This window comes from Carcharhinus amblyrhynchos, chromosome 9 (genome assembly GCF_965287045.1).
Source record: "Carcharhinus amblyrhynchos chromosome 9, sCarAmb.v2.hapA, whole genome shotgun sequence".
Lineage (NCBI taxonomy): Eukaryota > Metazoa > Chordata > Chondrichthyes > Carcharhiniformes > Carcharhinidae > Carcharhinus > Carcharhinus amblyrhynchos.
The window spans coordinates 74,020,082-74,041,750 of record NC_137332.1 but is presented as its reverse complement, the minus strand read 5'-3'; positions in this window follow the sequence as shown (position 1 = coordinate 74,041,750).

Genomic DNA, 21,669 nt, shown 5'->3' with positions numbered 1-21,669 from the left:
CTGGAAAACCCAATGAGGCAGGTTGGGGGGAGGGGAATCCTGCTCAATGGCTTCAGTCTGCCTTATAATTTGATTGAAAGACATTCCTGGTCTTCCAGCATTGGGATGTCAGATTCTAATTGAGAAAAGTGAGGGTGAAATCAAGCTGGAACTTATCATCACATATAGTATTACCATCACTAGATCTCCCACTATCAACGTCCTTAGGGTTGCCGTTGACCAGAAACTCAACTGGACTCACCACATATTTCCAGTGGCTACAAGAGCAGGTCAGATGTTAGGAATACTGCAGCGAGTAACTCACCTCCTGACTCCCCAAAGCCTGTACACCATCTACAAGGCACAAGTCAGGAGTGTGACGGAATATTCCCCACTTGCCTGGATGGGTACAGCTCCAGCCACACTCAAGAAGCTTGACACCATCCAGGACAATGCAGCCCACTTCATTGACATCATATCCACAACAATCCACTCCGTCCTCCATCGACACTCAGTAGCAGCAGTGTGTACTGTCTACAAAATGCACTGTAGCAATTCACCAAACGTTCTTAAACTGCACCTTCCAAACCCACGACCACTTCCATCTAAGAAGGACAAGTGCAGCAGATACATGGGAACACCACTACCTGTCAGTTCCCCTCCAAGCCGCTCACCGTCCTGACTTGGAGCTATGTCGCCATTCCTTCACAGTTGCTGGGTCAAAGTCCTGGAATTCCAGGACTCCAACTATCATCAATCACCTCTTTATGATTAGCCTGATGGGCCGTGTGGCCCCCAATAACTCCATTAGCCCAACAACTCAGATATGTCACCAGACAAGTGATACTGTGACTCTGACTAGATAGATAGGAATGGAAACAGGTAGAGGAGCTAGATCTCACCAACTTTTACAGATGCACCATAGAAAGCATTCTTCCTAGTCGTATGACAGTTTGGTATGGCTCCTGCTCTGCCCAAGATCACAAGAAAGACAAAGGGTTGTGAACGAAATCCAGTCCATCACTGAAACCAGCCTTCCGCCCATTGACACTGTCTACACCTCCTGTTGCCTCGAAAAAGCAACCAGCATAATCAAGGACCTCATGCACTCCAGACATACTTCTTCCACTTTCTTCTATCAGGAAAAAGATACAAATGTCTGAGGACATGCACCAACTGACTCAAAAACAGCTTCTTCCCTACTGCCATCAGATTTTTGACTGGACCTACTTCGCATTAAGTTGGTCTTCCTCTACATGCCTAGCTATGACTGTAAAACTATGTTCTGCACTCTCTCCTATCGTTCTCCATGAACAGTATGCTTTGTCTGTGCAGTATGCAAAAAACAATACTTTTCACAGTAAACCAATATATTTGACAACAATAAATCAAATCAAATCAAATCAGAGTGGAGGATGCAGGAGGAAAAATGAGTCGACCTTATCAAAAGTTGTAGAAACCTTTGCATCATACTGGCTGTCATTTCCGACTTTGATAAGAGCTGTTTTGATAATGAGAGAGGGGCAGAAATCTCATTCGAAGGTCACACCTAATCTTAATTCATTGTATTTGGAACCAAGGCAGTAAATACAAGAGATCAAAGCAGGACTAGCATCTTCAAAATGGTTCACTTCAAATTGTAGACATTAGTGAATCCAAAACGACATTTCAAGAATGTCACAAACCTTTGCAACATGGTTAAGAACATAAATAATACAAGCTTTAAAGTCAGAGTGATTTTTCAGAATAACAACTGGGACTGAGTGGTGCGGATTTCCATAAATACAACTTAATTAATTTAGAAAGAACCAGAGGTAATTTATTTTATGGAACAAGTTATTTTGGAACACACTGAAAGGGAAGCAGATTCAATAGTAGCTTTCAAAAGGAAATTTTGAAAATACTAATAAAGAGAAAACAAAAATCAAGGGCATAGTGAAAAAGCAAGGAAGTTGAACTAATTGGACTACACTTTTAAAGAGCTGTCACAGATATGGTGGATCAAATGGCCTCCTTCTGTCTATATCATTCAATGGTTGTATCGGCACAGTTGCCAGAATTTTACAGCCTCATCCACCCGAGGTCCGTAAGATCCCACCTGAGGCCAACAGAGATTATCGTTCTGTGAGTCTCACCGGCCTCTTCCAGGGTGAATATGCCAGTAAAATTCTAGCCAAAATGGTGATAACTTTCCCCAAATAGGCCCCTTTTTAAGAGAACTACCAACTTCAATTCCTGTAGTTTGCTGGTTTCCTAAGAGGGGGTCACATGACCCATCAGGCTTATCACAGAGAGGCGATTGATGACTGTTGGAGTCCTGGAATTCCAGGACTGTGACCCAATGCTTGGAAGCATTCGGTTTTCTCTGAGCTGAGGAGAGTGGCAGGACAGGAGGAGGGGGTGGAAGAATGGCTGGGCCAGAGTAAGGGGGGGTGGTGGTGAGTGAAGTATTGCTGGTATCTGCTTGGGGAAACTCTGATGTTGTCCATGGCACTCACGTCTATGGTTAAAGAGATAGGGGCGGTTAATTCAAAGAAGCGCCAGGCAGCTAATGATTGCTTGTGAAACGCTTTTCCAAGCAAAATTCCAGCTGCCCCACCCCCATCCCAGCCTGCCATGCACAGTGTTCCCAAAATTCACTGCACCAATCCAACTCTCCAGAAGGGCGGCCAACAGCGGGAAAACCTGCCCCTAGTATCTGGATTTGGGTCATGAAAACAAGCCACTGTTTCAAATTTGAAACAATGACAACAGTTGCCATGGTTAGGGATTTCCAGCTTCTATCTGATTCTGCACCTACTGCAGACAGGCATTCTGATTTCTTATGCCCTGTCAAAATCTCAGGATATCCTCGACCTACAGGGAAGGGGAGTGCAGATCCACCTTCTTAGACCCCCATTGTGCTACTATGGTTGGCAAATATATTCAAAAATAGACCAGATTGCCATTAGAAGTGAGGAGCAGATATGTCTTTGTGAAATGAGAAAGCAGGGCACTTCAGTGGTAGAACCTCTCTGAGAGACGGAAGCATTGGCCATTCAGCCCATCAAGCCTGTTCTATGGCTGATCTGTATTTCAACTTCACCTCCTAGTTTAGTACCAAATTTCTCAGTGTCCAATACCTAGCAAAAATCTATCAACCCCAAGGCTGAAAATGTCAATTGAACCAAGATCCACTGAGGGAGATCACTACAGATTATCATCATCCTTTCTCCCCTGAATGGCTTGGCTTTACTTTTAAGACAGTGTGTCCCCTTTTCCTGAAATCCATCACAAGATCTATTCTACCAAATCCTTTCATCAGTTTTAAATTAGACTATCCCTTTCTAAATTAAGTTCACCATGTTGATGAAACCCATTAGCATAAATGACCCCTTTTAGCCTCTTCACCATTCTGGTAAATCTACACTGTACCTCTTTATTTTTTCTTGGGCTATGAGTGTCGCTGGCTTGGCCTGAATTTATTGCTCATCCTTAATTGCTCTTGAGAAGATGGTGGTGAGCTGCCTTCTTGAACTGCTGCAGTCCATATGTGCAAGTACACCCATAGTTCTGTTAGGAAGGGAGGTCTGGGATTTTGACCCAGTGATAGTGAAAAAAATGATAACATATTTTCAAGTTAAGATGGTGTGTGACTATCTGTTACTCTTCTCCTTCTTGGTGTTGTAGGTTGCAGATTTGGAAAGTGCTGTCGAGGGAACATTGCCCAGGGCTGAAATGATGCTCCTGTTCTCATCTGACCAAGGCTCGGTATAGCTGAAGTGTAACATTCAGCTCTAAATATTCCAACCTCTTTGGAAAGCAGTTCACATTCCATTATACCCTTGGATTTTTTTTTGTATCTGTACACAAGCTTTTAGTGGCACAGTGGGTAGCATTCTTGCCTCTGAGCCAGAAGTTCCAGGATAGAAACCCTCCTTGATGTCTAAGGATGGCGTGTTCATAATGTAGTCAAATCCGTCCAAACACGCCAATGGCTGGCAGTAAGAGCGGGAGAGATTCCTGGTCAGCCATGCTTGTTGTGGAGTGCGGCCCCCCCAAGCTACAAGCCCCTGGTGATAGACTAGTGACTTGTTCTGGGAATTACTATGGGCAGAGTCAAAAGTCTGCCTTAGTGCACCACTAGGTTTGGGAAGAGAATTGGACACAAACTTATAACGATTTGTGCATGTGGACACATCAGCCTCTTAGCTCATGCATGTGTTCCAAGCTCCTTTTAGAAAATATTCCAACCATCTTCCTTTGGATCCAATGTGGACTCCCTCACATCTCATTTAACACCCATTTTCTATGTGAACGGCACAAGAGCACATCAACACCAAACTGATTCTGAAATAAGGGCAGGCACGTTTCGTGTAGATGTATTTTAGCCAGTCGAAAACGGGAAAATATCAATCTACTCCCACTAGCTTGTATCTAAAATCAAGTCTTTTCCTGAAGATAGCTTGGGTGAGAGGAAAAGTAGATAAGTTATTTGTATGTTGCCCAAGTTTTATTGTGAGGATAAGCAGGATGACTGCTGGTATTCTGCAATTGCACAGTCCAGCAATCCAGCAGGCATTGCACAGCACAGGGAGATGATATAGAGGCCGGGATTTTGCCATTGGCTTGTACCAGTTTTCAGGCATGATGCAGTTGCAAAGTGGGGGGAAAGGGATTAGCGTGATTGGCGCCGATTTTTGCAACCGGCGCCATTTTACAAGCGCAGGATTTCCAGCGCAGTCAGCCGCTCACCAGAAATGGGCGAGAAGCAGGTTAATGTATTCAAATTTGTTGAAGTAAGCATTTAAATGTCATTAGCTAGCCCAGCATTCAACCGTCCCGGCTCGCCTGGCTTTATGGCCTTGCCAGGAAAGGTTCTCACCGGCGAGGAATAGACATTCTCCCCTCGAACAGAAAGCAATCCACTTGGCCTCGCTGATGGAACCGCAGGCAATTGAGGCCCCCCGGGGAGGTCAAGGACAAGGGGGGGGTGCCCTCCACCCTGGCGCCTGGGCAATGCCAGTCTAGCACCTGGGCACTGACCACTGGACATTGCCCATGGGGGCAGGGCCAGTGCGGGTTGGGTCAGTGGGGGTGGGGCTAGTGGGAGTGGGGCTAATGGGAGGAGGGGGCCTGCCGTCGCTCTGCAGTGATCAATGGGGGGAAGGGAGGTTGGGGGGCCCACCGCCACTCTGCTGAGATTGGTGGGGGTGGCAGCGGGGCTGCGATCAGTGGGGGAGGGGGACCCACATTTGGTCTGGTCGACAGTTGGGGGGGGTGCGGTTGGCAGGGTTTGCATCTGTGGCCACTCTCTCCTTGTCTGTCAGACCTCTGCTACTGCTAATGCTCATGTGCAGCATTAGAGGCCTGCGGATGTGCACTACCTCCCTCTGCAGACTTTCAGGCATATTAAGCCCCACCCCTGGGCTACTGCGGTGAGCAACAGGCTCGGTCAGGATTTTACAGTCAGAGTGTATATGTGGGGGGACTGAAAATGTGCCAAAAAGATGTGTTTCTCAGTTTCAAGTCCGCCCAGCACTTAGACAGATAATGGTAAAACACCACCCAATGTGTTTGGCATATCTTTGACTGCATTCAGTTTCAGCCAGCTTTGAGGGATTGTTTTTGCGATGTGCTGCTGTACCAATATTAAAAAATAAACAGATAGCAAGAATAATCTGCTGTGGTGTACTGGGACAGTGAAGCAACACAGCTATAGCTTAATCAGTGAAAATATGAAGAAGACAGTCAACTTCAGTGAGATACAATTTATCGTGACTGGGACAGTCTCCATTGGATCAGAGACTGTGCATGGAAAATGGAAAATATTACAGCAAGTATTACTGACAGCTGTGGACTATATTCAAGAATTGGTACTTGTGAAATGACTGCAATTTCTATTTGCATTATATGGGGTGAACAGACTCAAGGAAAAGCCGTGAGAAACTTCCAGAAGAATTTTTATTTTAAATTATGCCTTCCTTCCACTAGCAGGAGGAAGTATGACAATATTATTTATCCATATCACACTACCCAAAAAAAAGTGAACTGTGCAGTTATTGGTCTCTATGGAGGAAATGTCAGCATAATTTCCCAGAGTGATGAGTATCAAGCACAATAAATCTCGCAAAATGTTATATTACCTTATTTAGTGTTCAGTGTGGCTCTCTGAGAAGTCTCTCAGGTGGCATAACCACAATAATTTACAGCAGCATAAAACTTTACACGTTGCAGTTGTCAACCCAGTCTAATTTACAGGAATACAGGGAAGCGGGGTACGGTAAGTTAAGAACATTGACCAGAGCACAATCCAGGCTTCTGCTCCACTGCAGTGCTGAAAGAATGTTGCACCATCAAAGGTATCATCTTTCTGAATGGATGGAAAAGATCAGAAGTTAATTCTTCTACCAAGAGACTGTGAGCTCTTCTGGGAGTTCTTTCCAGTAATTATTCCCCAAACAAAAACATCAGAAGGGAAGGCAATGGCTTAGAGGCATTATCGCTAGACTATTAATCCAGAAACTCAGTTAATGTTCTAGGGACCTGGGTTTGAATCCCACCACGGCAGTTGGTGGAATTTGAATTCAATAAAAAATATCTGGAATTAAGAGTCTCCTGATGACCATGAAACCATTGTTGATTGTCGGAAAAGTTCATCTCATTCACTAATGCTCTTTAGAGAAGGAAATGTGCTGTCCTTACCTCGTCTGGCCTACATGTGACTCCAGGGCCACAGCAATGTGGTTGACTCTCAACTGCCCTCTGAAATGGCCTAGCAAGCCATTAAGTTGTATCAATCACTACAAAGTCTCAACAAAGAAATAAAACCGGATGGACCACTGGCATCGACCTAGGCACCAGAAAAGACAATGGCAAAACAAATAGCCCTGTTGGCCCTGCAAAGTCCTCCCTACCAACATCTGGGGGCTAGTGCCAAAATTGGGAGAGCTGTCTTACAGGAAAACCAAGCAACAACCTGACATTGCCATTCTCACAGAATCATACCTTACAGGTAACAATCTAGACACCATTAGCATCCCTGGATATGTCCTGTCCACAGTAAGAAGTCTGACAGCACTAGGTTTAAGTCCAACCAATTTATGAGTAACCTCACAAGCTTTCGTGGTTTGCCCTTTGTCAGGTCCCCTGTCCCACCAGCAGGACAGACCCAGCAACAGTGGCGGCACAGTGGTATACAGTCGGGAGAAAGTTGCCCTGGGAATCCTTAACATGAAATCCAGACCCCATGATATCTGATGGCTTCAGGTTAAACATGGGCAAGGAAACTTCTTACTGGTTGCCACATACTGTCCTCCTTCAGCTGATGAATCAGTTGGACAACACTTGGAGGAAGCACTGAGGGTGACAAGGGCAAAAAATTTAATCTGAGTGTGGGATTTCAATGTCCACCACCGAGAGTGGCTGGGCAGCAGCACTACTGATTCAGCTGGTTTGATCCTAAAGGATATAACCGCTAGATTGGGTCTGCAGCAGGTGATGAAGGAGCCAACAAGAGGGAAAAAAAACATCATCCTCGTCCTTACCAATCTGCTGGCTGCAGATGCATCTGTCCATAACAGTATCAGTAAGAGTGACCACTGCACATTCCTTGTGGAGGTGAAGTCCCGCCTTCAGATTGAGAATGAAATGGAGATGCCAGCATTGGACAGTAAAAAGTTTCACAACACCAGGTTAAAGTCCAACAGGTTTATTTGGAATCACGAGCTTTTGGAGCACTGCCCCTTCATCAGGTGAGTGGAGAGGTAGGTTTCTCAAACATGACATATATAGGCAAACAGTCTTTATCTATATATGCAGGGATCAACTATGGCAGGACTGGAACATCCCACTGGCAGGAAGGGCTCAAAAATCCCACCCTATTTGTTAAGCTATGAGAATTGCACTGACAACCACTAATGATGTCCCTATTTGGGTTGAAGGTAAGGCACTCATATACAATATAGGCAGTATCCTCCTTTGGATTAATCCTGACTTTTTTCTGCTCTGATGAAGTAAGGATGTAGGGCAGCATGGTGATACAGTGATTAGTACCACTGCCTCACAGCCCCAGAGACACAGGGTTCAATTCCAGCCACGCGCAATTATTTGTATGGAGTTTGCACGTCCTCCCCATTTCTACGTGGGGTTCCTCCATGTGCTCCAGTTTCCTCCCACAGTCCAAAGACTGTGCAGGTTTGGTTGACTGGCCATGCTAAATTGTCTCTTAGTATCCCAAGATGTGTAGGTTAGGGAATTAGCCATTGTAAATGTGTGGGGTTACGGGGATAAGACCTGGGTAAGATGTTCTGCTGGAGAGTTGGTGCAGATGCAATGGGCCAAATGGCCTCCTTCTGCACTGTAGGGACTCTAGAGCAGCCGACTCATCCCATCGGCTATTCCTGTTGGCTGTCACTCCTGATTCCCAACTGCAGTTCAACCTTTGATTTCTAACTTAAAGTGAAGCCTGCCCAAATACAAGGAGAAAAGATTTAGAATTAGTAGTGGAAGCCAAGACATAAGTTGTGGAGGCAGGGTTGACATTTAAATATCACAGCACTAGTAAGAGTGGGTAGGAATGTGTTCATTGAAATGAAAGAAAGACTTTTTCACAACTTCAGGACAAGCTGTTTTATTTGTTTGTGCGACCTGAGCATTGCTGACAAAGTCAGGATTCATTGTCCATCCCTAGCTGGCTCTTGGGAAGGTGCAGTCTGTGTACTGCAGGTATATTCTCACAGTGTTTTTCAGAGAAAAGTGCCAAGATCTTCATCTAGTGACAAAGTGAAAAGTGTGGTATATTTCCAAGGCATGATGGTGGATAACCTGCAATTACTGGTATTCACGTGGACCTGCAGATCTTGCCTTTCTGGAAAGAAGAGATCACGATTTTGAAGATGCTGTTGAAGAAGCTTTGGTAAGTCGCTGCTGCAGTGCATCTTGCAGATGGTCCACAGTGCTGCCACGCAATGTACATTGGTAGAGGGATTGAATTTTTAAAATGTTGAATGGAGTGCTGATCAAACTGATTTCTTTATCCTGAATGGTGTCGAGCTCCTTGAGTATTGTTGGAGCTGCACTCATCCAGGCAAATGGAGAGTTTCCATCACACTCCTAACTTGTGCCTTGTAGATGGTGCACAGACTTTGGGGAGTCAGGAGGTGAGTTACTTGCCACAGAATTCCCAGCCTCAGACCCACTTCTTATAGCCACAGTATTTATATCACTAGTCAAGTTCAGTGTCTGGTCAATGGTAAGCTCTAGGTTGTTGATAGTGGGAGATTCAGCGATGGTAATGCCATTGAATGAAACCGGATTCTCTTTGTCGGAGATGGTCATTACAAGGCACACATATGGTGTGAATGTTACTTGCCACTTACCAACCCAGGCTTGAATGCCATCCAGTCTTGTTGCATATTGACATGGACTGCTTCAGTATCTGAGGGTTTGTGAATGGCATTGAACACTGTGTAATCATCAGTGAACATCCCCATTCTGACCTTGTATTGTAGTGAAGGGCATTGATGAAGCAGTTAAAGTAAAGTAACATTTATTTATTAGTCACAAGTAAGGCTTACATTAACACTGACACTGCAATGAAAGTACTGTGAAATTCCCCTGGTTGCCACAGTCCAGTGCTTGTTCAGGTCAATGCGCCTAACCAGCATGTCTTTCAGAATGTGGGAGGAATCCGGACCACCTGGAGGAAACCCACACAGACATGGGGAGAATGTGCAACTTCACACAGACAGTGACCCAAGCCAGGAATCAAACCCTGTGAAGTAGCAGTGCTAATAACTGTACTATCATGCTACCCCTTAGTTGGGCTTAGGATACCACCATGAAGAACTGTTTTTATGATGTCCTGGCACTGAGATGATTCACTTCTAACAACTACAATCATTTTCCTTTGACTTAGTTATGTTTCTAACCAGTGGAGAGTTCCTCCTTTTCCGCTGATGTTAGTTTTGTTGAGGTTCCTTGATAACCACACTTGGCCAGCCCAGCAGTGATTTGGTATCAATTGCAGTTCAAAAATACTTTCTGGCTATAATGTGCTCTCACCTCTCCCCTGAAGTTCAGCTCTTTTGTCCATGTTTCGAACAAGGCTGTCATGAGGTCTAGAGCTGAATGGTCCTGGTGGAACCCTACAGTCAGTGAGCAGGTTATTGCTGAATAAATGTAGCTTTGGAACAATCAGTGACAGCTTCCATCAATTTGCTGATGACAGGGGACCAGTAATTGGCTGGATAGAATTTGTCCTGTTTTGTAAACAGGATATACCTGGACAGTTTTCCACATGGTCAGATAGTTGCCAGTGTTGTAACTGAACTAAAACAGCTTGGCCAGGGTTTGGCACAAGCCCTCATTACCACAGCTGGGATGTTGTCAGGGCCCATAGCCTTTTCTTTCTTCATTGCCTTCAGAGTCATTTCTTGATATAATATAGAGTAAATCATTGGCGGCTAAGTATCTATGATACTAGGGATCTCAGGAGGGAGACTGAGATAGGTCATCCATAGGGTACTTCTGGTTAAAGGTGGTTTCAAATGCTTCTTTTGCACTGTCAAACTAGACTCCTCCATCATTGAGGATGAAGATTTTGTGGAAGCTTGTCTTCCAGTTAGTTGATGGTCCGTTCCACCATTCTTGAGTGGACATGGCAGGACTGCAATGGCATGATGGCACGGCGATTAGCACTGCTGCCTCAGAGTGCCAAGGACCCAGGTTCAATTCCTGGTTTGGGTCACTGTCTGTGTGGAGTTTGCACATTCTTCCCATGTCTGCATGTGTTTCGTTCGGGTGCTCTAGTTTCTTCTCACAATCTGAAAGACGTGCTAGTTAGGTGCATTGACCCGAACAGACATCAGAGCGTGAAGACTAGGGGAATTTCACAGTAACTTCACAGCCTTAATTGTGACTAATAAATAAACTTTCCTTTAAACTTTGGCCTGTTGGTTGTCTGATCACAGTACACAGTCTATAGCACACTTCTTCCACTGTGGAACATGCATGTAGTCCTGTGTTGTAGCCTCACCAGGTTAGCAGATCATTTTTAGGTGCTGCCTCTGGCAATCCTTCCTGCATTTCTCATTGAACCAGGGTTGGTCCCCTGGTTTGATTGTGATGATATAGTGAAGAATGTGCCAGACCAGGAGGTTACAGATCATGGTTCAATACATTTTGGCTGTTGTGATGGCTCACAGTGCATCATGGATGCCCAGTTCTGAGCTGCTAGATCTGTTCTGAATCTATCCCATTTAGCACAGTGATCCAAATGGGTAATGTTCTCAGTGTGAAGACAGAACTTTATACCAAAGCACATTATAGCCAGGAAGTATTTTTGAGGTGTATTCACTGCTGTAATATAGGACACACAACAATTGAATTATGCATGGCAAGATCTCATGAACTGCAATGAGATGAGGACAAGGTAATTCTCCTCTGTGCCGTTGTTTGAGAGGCAGATGTTGGCTAGGAAATGGATGAGAAAGAACAGGGGGTAAATTATTGTGGACACTGGTTTATAAGATGAAAATTAAGGTGGGTGGTAGCTTTCTAATACTTACCCTCATGTAATATGGGAACTATAGATTGTTTGGGGTTGTTTTGTTTGTGAATCAGCTTATACTCAAATGTTTACGGTAACATTAAACTCTGTTTGTATTTGAACATACTGCAGTGTGGTGGTTAGAATGATAGCTGCATTTCTCTGACTGAGGAATGTTGGGCTACTATCCATATCACAAAATATCCTGCTGGCAAACTTTGAGCCTCTTAGATGGTTGATCTACAGGCCAGCTTACTATTTCCCAATTGGACAGAGGAGAATGTGGTATTTGTCTGCAGTGGAAAACACTTCAATGCTCCTCAGCCTGCAGTTTATTGGCAATTCATCTCGCTTCAGGATAATGTAGGTCATGAACTCTTGTTCCTAATAGGGATGCTAATAATAAATCCTGTTTTCTAACTCTGGGCTTCCTTGGGGACAAGGGCTCTTTGACTTCTCTCTCCATTGCTGGAGAAATATAGGAGTTCAAATATTCGGTTCATATTACGCTGATGTTTATTCTCATCATGATTGAGGACTGAAAAACAATGGATTTTGCATGGCCTGAGAAATTCTTCTTTACATCACGGGGAGTGATTTTAGTCTCATATGTCTAATTGGACATTGGTGGGACAAAAACTGAAAATGCTGGAAAATCTCAGCAGATCTGACAGTATCTGTGGAGAGAGAGAGAGTAGAGCCAATGTTTTGAGTCTAGATAATCCTTCCAGACTCAAAACGTTGGCCCTACTCTCTCTCCACTGTCAGATCGGCTGAGATTTTCCAGCATTTTTCTGTTTTCGTTTCAGATTCCAGCATCCACAGTATTTTGCGTTTATCCATGGAAATTGGCAGAATTAGATTGCCATCCATTTCAGATTGGATTGGTATCCATTTTAGACACCACTGGACTTAATTCACTCTCCACTGATTGAAAACCATACACTCCAGCACTTTCACAGTCCCAGTTGCTCACCCATTGACAGATTGGCTCAACCACCTATAGATTTGAGCAGATATGGGTCTTGATACGGGTTTAGTCATCGATCAAGTGTTGTCAAGCCTCATTCTCTTATGCCAAACACTCCCACTGATCCAAGATCATCCTCAAGAGGGAAGCTAAGTTCCCCCCTCCCTCCCCTGCTCCATTCGCCCTCACCCTCAGCAAATGTGAGGAGCTCATGCGAAATCCATCAATTATCAGTTCTTGCTGTTCCCTCTCTAGCTTTCTCTTGCCCACGCTGCTAAAACTCCCAACAGCATCCCCCTGCACTAGCCCTGAACCTGCATATCTCTCTGGCTTCTCTGCCATTTTCCTATGTGATCTCCCTGAGCTTATTTTGTCCATTGGACAGACCTTGACCACATTCCAAGTAAGCTGCTCACTACCCAACTTTCCTTCCTGGTCCCCAAGCTAGTTGGTCGTATTAATGGTTCCTTCTCTTCTGATAACATTCCCAACTCTTTCGAAACCCCTTCATCTCCACCTCTTTCCTCACTAGCTACTGTCTCAATTCTAATCTCCCTTTCCTTTGTTGCAGCCGACAAATTGGCTCCGTCTCGCAATACCCTGTTTGAATCTCCCTGATCAGGTTACTGTCCACAACATCCTCCTGACAGCTCTTTCTTGTACCGTTCAACTCAGTGGGACATATGAAAGAGCCATGTGTTTGCACTTTACCAAAGAAGCAACTGGATGGCCATCAGGTCAGCACAGTGGCACAGTGGTTAGCACTGCTGCCTCACAGTGCCAGGAACCTGGGTTCAATTTTGGCCTTAGGTGACAGTGTGGAGTTTGCACACTCTCCCTGTGTTTGCGTGGATTTCCTCTGAGTGCTCTGCTTTCCTCCCACGGTCCAAAGATGTGCAAGTTAGGTGGATTAGCCATGCTAAATTGCTCTTTAGTGTCCCAAGATGTGTAGGTTACAGGGATTAACAGGATAAATCCATGTGGTTATGTGGTTAGAGCCTGAGTTAAAAGTTCTATCAGAAAATTGGTTCAGACCCAATGAGATACTTCTGCACTATATGGATTCTATGATTCTGTGAATATAAGCAAGGTGTGACAATCCTAGTTGTTTATTCTTTTCTTTTCCCCTTCCCAGAAATACCAAGACCAGTTGTTGCACACAAAACACTAAACTGATTTAATCCAGGGATCAAAACTGGGATCTGCCTGAAATGATCTCACTCGAAATGTTTCTACCCATAGACTCATCAAAGCCAGGATCTTCAAGGATGACAGGCACTTTCCCTTCCCACTATTCAAAGAGTGGCTAATGCATCCCATTGGAGACACCCCAAGGAGTGTCAATTGATTGGAGATGGGACTTCTGCCCCTCAGTTGAGAGGAAGCCCACCTCAGAAAGCAGCTGGCTGGTTGTCCGGCAGCCCTCAAGACCCAATGATGACAGAGGCTGCAGTGGCCAGGACTGGGATTGAAGGAGACGTCAGAGGCCAGGGAGCTCATGCAGAGGCCTGACTTTTGGGGGAGACACCCAATATTGAAAGGAGGCTGTTGATGGAGGTGCCCTATACTCCCTTCCTCGAGAGGTCTGATCAGGGTCACTTTTTGAGTTTCCCTCTACCCCTGAGCTCCTCCTGCCAACCTGAAAATTGAATTTGGGCCTAAATCAGCCCTTAGGTGGTCATGTATATCGCTTAAGGGCCTCAATTTGGAGAAGAGCAGGCCAGCTGGCTTAGGCCTCACCTGTCGCAATGTAAAATTTGCAGAGAGGCCGCAGTGAGTGAGAGCCGGTGGGGAGGGCATCCAAGACCTTTGCAGCACTGCACCCCACCACTCAGCCATACCCAAGCTTACAAGCTTGCTGACAAAGAAACTAAAATTCTGCCCCATGAAAATTCTTGAGCCCTGAATTAAGTTGCTGCAATAATCTAAAATGTTGTTTTAGGTGAGTGCAGAATATTAACTGATTGACTGGGGAAAGTGGACTACTCCACTGATTTTTAGCATCAAAGTTTTCCTTTACTGCAATCTCTCCATTTTTATGAATTATTTCATTTGGCTGCTGGGTTCTACTAAAAGATTAATGCAGGAGGAGTCAATGGACAGATGGAGCAGGTATCTGATCTGAGAAATATTTCAGGTTCAAAAGGGCCTCACTTGGGACACAAAAACAGATGGCAAAGGAAAAGGAGAAGATGAGTAAATTAAACAGAATTCTGCTCAAAAGGGCAAATGTCACACTTGGACAGATTACACAATGGGTGTTGCAACCAAACTGAAGATGAGCTGTTCAAAGTGTCAATGATTCTGTAATGACACAGACAAAGTGCAAGGATTATTTGAAGCTGAACTAATAACCTTTTGCAGAACAAAACAATTGTCTCAACTCAGTAATATTCATTTCTTAAATTTGAAAGTGATATATAGTGATATGCACAGTATGTAAAAGATGTTATTCAACATCATCCTTCCCCAGTGACCTTCTAGTGTTGACTGGACTCTGGCTTGAGTCAAGGGTGATCAAATGTCAGCAAGCCATTCCAACATGCCAGCCAGTCTGAAAGAAAGTAATCTTATGAGTGAGATTTCCAACCCGACGAGCAAGTAAACAGGCAGTGAGCAATCTGTTAAATATAGCTTGCTATATCCTCACCCAAATAGCCTTCCCAGTGATATTCAGGGGAATCAGGGCAGCGAGTGGAACAGATGGCCAATCCACTGACTTGTAACACCCCCCTCCCCACTCTACCCACCGCATCCACTCATCTTGCCACCCCCCCCCCCCCGCTCTATCCCCACCTCACACTTCACTTCCCCATTCAAATGGAAAATTGTGGTCTTTTGGGTGACACGGTGGCACAATGTTAGCACTGCTACCTCACAATGCCAGGGACTTGCGTTTGATTCCAATCTCGGGTCACTGCTTGCGTAGAGTTTTGTATGTTTTCCCCGTGTCTGCGTGGGTTTCATCCAGGTGCTCCGATTTCCTCCCACACCCCAAAGGTGTGTGGGTCAAGTTGACTGGCCTTGATAGATGAACCCTCAGTGCCAGAGAGATTAGCAGGGTAAATATGTGGGGTTATGGGGATAGGGCCTGGGTGGGATTGTTGTTGGTGCAGATTCAATGGGCCGAATGCCCTTCTTATGCACTATAGGGATTTTATGATTCTACTGCAAAGGCTGACCCTGGACAGCTCATAAACATACAGTCAATTAACAAAAAACAATGTTGACCCCTACCCAGGTCGACAGCAGAAGCCTTCACAGGACTAGAACAGAGAAGTTCTGACTGCTTCCTGCCAGCTGCATGTTTAGACTGTGAGTTCAGTTTCTAAAATGCCTTTCTCTATAAAGAGCTGAACCATCCCCTCTTCCAGTGGCTGCATGGGAGGCAAACAATCCGATTAGCTAAATGAGGTGTCAGCTTGTGTGTTGCCTACTTCCACCTCATGTAAAAAGCAGGTCACCTGCTAAAACGTTCGTAGACGACCTAATTCTGGCTCAGGGTTTTGTAAGTAGCAGAGCAGCTACCTCGCTGCGATCTATTGAAAGTCATCCCTCGAGCCAAAAAAAAAAGCAGGTCACGGACCAGAAGCCCCACACCCAAAAAGTCACCAACTTTCAGCCCGTCACGCATGTGTTCATCTTCAGCCTGTCAAAAGTGTAATAGGACACTGAAGTTTGTTGTAATCATTTGTGGATGTGGGTGTCATTGGCAAGGCCAGCATTTATTGCCCCTTCCAAGTTGCCTTGAAAAGGTTCACTAGTCAACAGAGATCTTTGTTTTGAGTTACAAAATCACTTGGGGACCATTAGAATTACTAAACAATCAGAGTGCAGACCAGGGTAAGAAGATTTGAAATCAACATTTATCAAAGTGTGACAGTCTGGAAACATACGTACGCAATGATAATTCTTCAAAACATTGTGTGCAAAATAATTTTGAGGCATGTTCAGGCCTGCTATAAGGCAACTCATGATTAGACAGAACAATTTAATATACAAACAAATTTCAACATCAGCAAACCACGAGAGAATGTTTTATTTATTTGATAATCATAGAATCCCTACAGTGCAGAAGGAGGCCATTTGACCCATAAGTCTGCACCAATCACAATCTCACCCAGGCCCTATCACTGTAACCCCATGCTTTTATCTCTGGTACTAAGGGTTAATTTATCATGGCCAATCCACCTAAACTGCATATTTTTGGAGTGTGGGAGAAAACTGGAGCACCCAGAGGAAACTTACGCAGATATGGGGAGAATGTGTAAACTCTACACAGACAGTCATCTGAGGCCAGAATTGAACCCAGGTCCCTTGCATTGAGAAGTAGTAGTGCTAAAACTGTTCCACCATGCCATCCCAATTTGTATTCAGCAAATTGTCCTGATCTGGAAGGCACTGTCTGAAAGGTTGGGATGAAGCAGATTCATTAGTAACTTCCAAAAGGAGATAATATATTTAAAAAGGAAAAATTTGCAGGGGTCAAGAAATGGGCAGGGGGATGGAACTAATTGGTAGCTATTTTGGAGAATTGACACAGAGTTGATAGGCTGAATGGTCTCCTTCTCTGCTGTCTAATTGTAGAACTCCATGACCTAAAATCAGTAAGATAATTAGATTTTTGGCTTCTGCCAGTATTAAAATTATTTCACTAAGCTCTTCTGTTGAAAATTTTAGACATGACTCCTTGATAATCCAGAAGACAAACCTATCATCCGACAGTCCAACCAAGTCCTTTACGGACTGTATAATTTGACAACATTCTCTAAGATTAGAGATTGCACGTCTGTTCTGATTTTAGTTGTTACACTTCTTTCTTTACCACACTGCCTAATTACTGAAGAAATTTTCCCTCATTAGTGTTCTGTGGTAAGGGAAGGTGAAAGATTTCTGTAGTAAGTTTATTATTTGCTGTCAATCACAAATTGAAGTGGTTCACTCCAGCTATGTTAATAACAAACTCTCTGCCAGTGTGAAAATGACCTTAACCCATAATTGAGGAAACATTATGATGTAAACAATATGCAGATGGTAAATATAGAGCTAAAATATTCCTATTGTTGGGTTCCATATGACATGAAAAGAAGTTAAAAACTTTATTTTTCTGCATTTTTTAACGACTTTCTGCTGAACCAAAGAAGTTTGCCTGCTGCAAGCTACATGATCCTTTGTTCTACAAGCTGCCAACAGGAGTTACATGAACAAATAATTCAGTAGCTTTTCACTCAGTCTGTGGACTGTCACACCTCATCATAAAGACTCCTTGCAATTAACAATAAGTAGAAAGTGCAGACAAAGTGGCTCCCCAACTAGAACTATCAGAAAAAAGAGAGTTTGGAACTTATTATACTGAAAGAAATGCTAAAATCACTTTGTCACTTTCCAAAGGAGGAGCAATGAAATTCTGGCCAGAAGCACAGAAACTGACTTTTAAGCAGCAACTAACCATTAATGGACTGTGTCACATGACCAAACCTTCCAGTCCTTTTGGACAATTTCAGCTGTTTACTGTTCAACATTCAACTGGTGAACCATCAAGAAGCAGCCCTCCAGACAGAACAACAGCTAACTCCTTGAAACCTCTCTGCTGGAAGATGTCCTACCATCACCTGAAGAACTGTGCCACATTCTGTGTACCTATTTCATCTTGTTGCATCAGAACTAACTGTGACGTGAATTTTACAACTCCAATATTCAGTCAGCTGAATTTGCAATCCTCGGTGAATGAATGGCTGGTTGGACTCTGAACTCTGGAAATTCTGTGAACTAATATTCATCTCTGTGATTCCCATAATGTTACTCTCTTTTGTTGCAAAACTCCTCTTTCTGTTCCCCTTCCCACTACTTTGTGCGTGTGTGGAGTTGCAAATACTCCTTCCCTGGATTTTGCATATGAAATAAACTAACCTCTGAGCTAATCCAAAGCATGTTTTCTGTGGGTTACTAGTAAACTGGATCAAACAAACCAAAGGTTTGGGGAAACACACCACCACATACTTTAAAAATAATTCAAAATATTTTTTGCTTGTATGCAATCACAGGATCCATAGAATCCCTATAGTACAGAAAGAGCCATGTGTTCCACCAAGCCTGCACCAACAACAATCCCACCCTATCCTCGTAACCCCACAATTTACCCTGCCAATCCCCCCTGAAACTAGGGTCAATTTAACATGCCTTATCAGCCAAACCCACACATCTTTGAATTGTGGGAGGAAACCAGAGCACCCAGAGGAAACTAACACAGACACGAGGAGAACGTGCACACTCCACACAGACAGTGACCCAAGCCAGAAATCAAATCCAGGTCCCTGGCGCTGTGAGACAGCAGTGCTAACCACTATGCCAAAGTGTCGCCCCAACCACTGTGTCTCTGCGCTGCCCCAACCACTATGCCACTGTGATTGCCTGTCCTTCTATTAAATTTGCTCTTTCTTTTCTGTAGGTTCTAAGGAGAGCCACATTTATTTCAAGAAAATATAACTTTCCTGATGGAGGAACCAAGAGTAGAATTTTAAGAGAAGGTGAATAATTGGTACTCACCATTCCAAACGTCAGCATCTAACATGCAGCCAACAACTCTCAAACTCCCACTGCCATTTAACAATGAATTGACCATTGATTGGCTGTGGCAGGACTTCTATCCTTGGAAGACCTGACTGTGAAAACTGTCGGGCAATCAGAAAGGACAACGCCTCCTCAAACTGACAAGTGCAGATGTACAGCCTTAGGTGTCATTGTAAGTACAAGTGTCTCCTTAGCAACTTGCCTTCCTTAATTAAGTTGTGGAAGCACCTTCAACATCCTCACAGCGCCAGAGTCCCAGATTCAGTTCTGATCTCAGGTCACTGTGTGGAGTTTGCACTTTCTCCCCATCTCTGCATGGGTTTCCTCCAGGTGCACAGGTTTCCTCCCAGGGTCCAAACATGTGCACATTAGGTTGATTGGCCACACTAAATTGAATCTATGAATTCTATGATTTTGTTTGATGCAACTTAAGTGACTCACAAAATCCCTACAGTGCAGAAGGAGGCCAGTTGGCCCAACAAGTCTCTACCGGCCACACTCCCACCCAACCCTATTCCTGTAACACATCTACTCTGCTAATCCCCCTGACAATTTAAGTAAGGAAGGCAAGTTGCCAAGGCAACATCAATTGTATTTGCAACAGAAACTTAGGCGGAAATTTTCCAGCCATTCTTGCCAGTAGGATCTTCTAGTCAGGGTGTGAGCAATTGGGAAATTTGTTAACAGCTTCCATCCAGAAGCCCCCGCCAGGCAATTGACGACCCACCTCCACCATAGGAAAACACACTGTGGGGCATGGAGCTGGAAAATCCCAGCATAAATGTCAACAATATTTCATAGAAAGAAAGATTTACGTTATCAACGTTTCTAATATAAACCCTGGATTTATGAACTTGTTTTGAGAAGGTCAAGTCAGCAGACTTTCAGAATGCCCATTTTATATGGTTAAGGCTTTTATGAGCTCATCAAATTTGGGGACGTGGTGGTGTAATGGTATTGTCACTGAACTAGTATCCTAGATAATGTCCTGGGACCTCAGTTTTGAATCCCACCATAGCAGATGGTGAAATTTAAGTTCAGTAAAAAGCTGGAATTAAAAATCTAATGGTGACCATGAAGGCATTGTTGATTGTGGTAAAAATCCATCTGGTTCATGAATATCCTTCATGGAAGGAAATTGGCCATCTTTACCTGGTCTGGTCTACATATAAATCCAGACCCACAGCAATGTGCTTGACTCTTAACTGCAAAGAATCTTATACTCTGCAAGTTTTGAACCTAAAATATTTTCTATGTTTTGAATCCGTTGGTATTTCTGGAATTTTTCCACGCATATCAGAACTCCAGAACTATTTCTGGGATTGAGTCAGGAACCATGTTAATTGCCCAGGAATGTCTTAAGTTAGTCATTTGCAACTCAGCTTCTTTTCATTGCCAGATAGGTAGTCAATTTACACATCAGGAAAAATGACAAGAACATATTACCGTAGCCTTTTGTAGCTTCCCATGGGTGGCACATTAAGAAGAATAGTTCATATATGTTTGATTTAATTAGGTCCAAGGAGTGACTATTAAATCTCCAGAGCCAAACTCCTTTATTTGAGTTGAGGAAGATAAAGACATTTATTCATTTGGTATTTAATTATTTTTGAGTGTTTGCCAGTGGCAGCTCACAGCTCAGTGAGTAGCATTGTGCTGAGTCAGAAAGCTATAAGTTCTTGCCCGAATATGAACCTGAACACATCACTCAAGCTGATACTTCAATCCAACGCTAAGGAAGTGTGCCAGATCTTCAGGCTGACTTTCAGGTAAGATCTTATTTCTCCCCTCAAGCCAATGTGAAACAGTAACAGTCAATGAAAAGCAGTTTACCTTACATTAACAACAACAATATGCATTTATGGTCTGCCTGTGAACGTGATAAAATGTTCCAAAATCCATCACTGAAGGGTAATCAAACAAAGGTAAAAACTGAGGTTGCCGGAATCTGAAGCAAAAAACAAAATGTTTGAAAATCTCAGCAGATCAGACAGCATCTATGGACAAAGAATAGAGCCAGTGTTTTGAGTCAGGATGACCCTTCGTCAAATTTCCTAACTTGAAACATTGGCTCTATTTTCACACCACAGATGCTGCCAGGCTTGCTGAGATTTTCCAGCGTTTTCTGTTTTTGGAATCAAACAAAGTTTAACATGAAACCACAGAAGGATAAATTGGAAAGAAAGGAAGACTTGCATTTATATCACGCTTTTCGTGACCACTGCACTTCTCAAAGTGCCAATGAAGCATGTTTGAATTGTAACAATGTTGTAATGTAGGAAATATAGTAGTCAAATTGTGCACAGTAAGCTCCCACAAGCAACGATGTGAAAATGAGCAGTTAATCTGTATTTTATGTGATGTCGATTGAGGGGTAAGGTGTTGGTCAGGGCATCAAGGATAACCTCTCTGCCCTTCTTCAAAATGGTGCTATGTGATCTTTACATCAACCTGCAAGTCAGGTTTAATAACTCATTCAAAAGGTGACATTGCACCAGAGTGCAACCTTGCTTTTTGTGGCCGGGTTCTAGAGTGGGACTTGAGTTTGAAACGTTCTGACTCAGAGGTGAGAGATCTACCCATTGTTTCAAGTTTAGGGAGAATGTTCCAGCAGTTAGGG